The sequence below is a fragment of the Azolla caroliniana genome, unplaced genomic scaffold, assembly GCF_043228905.1.
Source record: "Azolla caroliniana isolate FFs.n. ecotype wild unplaced genomic scaffold, voAzoCaro1.0.p SCAF_1, whole genome shotgun sequence".
Lineage (NCBI taxonomy): Eukaryota > Viridiplantae > Streptophyta > Polypodiopsida > Salviniales > Salviniaceae > Azolla > Azolla caroliniana.
The window spans coordinates 11460828-11461905 of record NW_028230436.1 but is presented as its reverse complement, the minus strand read 5'-3'; positions in this window follow the sequence as shown (position 1 = coordinate 11461905).

Sequence of the window (1078 nt, the reverse complement as noted above, 5' to 3'; positions counted from 1 at the left end):
GTCCCATAGAGGACATTGATCGATCAATAAACTCAACAATATTGTGATCATTTCCAAGAGATTTGGTATGTGTCTCCTCCCAACCCCCCCCCCCCCCCCCCCCCAATAGGCCTCCTCTCAAAGAAGGTTCACATAGGGCACACACCATCATTTTGGTAATGCTTGTTGCGTGGAATCAATCATCCGTGACACCTGGAATTCGAGAGAAAATGTGACTCTCATGGCAACCGCATCCCACAACTTTTTTGCTTGCTATTAGCTCGATTGACGTGTAAAGTAGATATTTTTATTGTTGCCAAAGTAGTGTTGCATGTCAATTATCCAATTCTTTTGTTGTATTAATGATAATAATGGCAGTATGCGTGTCCTCCAAAAAAGTTGTCAATAAAACATTTCATTCAATGTTGGATGGACAAAGTGTACATTTTTTGTGTGGTGGTTGTTCGACAATCTAAATTGGGAATCGATTGAACAATTTTTGGTCAATTCAACATTAGATTGCAAACTTCATTAGATGACATAAGGAAAAGCATTGGACATTGACTTGAAAAAGTTGGAAACTTATAATGACTGAGCATAGTTAGAAACATTTACTTGAGTCCCTACATAGGGGATCAAAAGTGAATTTACATTTTCAAGGATCATGGTCCATAACAATTGAATCGAAAATACTTAAAACCATCATTCAGTGGTTATAACAATTGATAAATACATGTAATTGCTTCTCATGTATTCATCTTTAGCAAAAACTAACAACTAGTTGCATTTCGCAAAGCACAATCCTTGGTGATATTATTCATATTCATAACAATGAACATTTACTATTAATTTACCCAATCTTCTTGTGCAAATGAATGTTCGAGTTGTGTTGATGATCACACCCACCATATTCCCGGGATATCCATCAAAAAGACTTATTCTCTAGATGGGTATAAAAGTTCTAGATCCATTGCAAATGGGATTCTATATTGCAATGTATTGAAACAACAATAGTTGAATGGTTCTCTACGTATATATGCCACAATTTAGATAGTTTTCAATTGTTTTAAAACACATTGTACATATGACATCTAATATT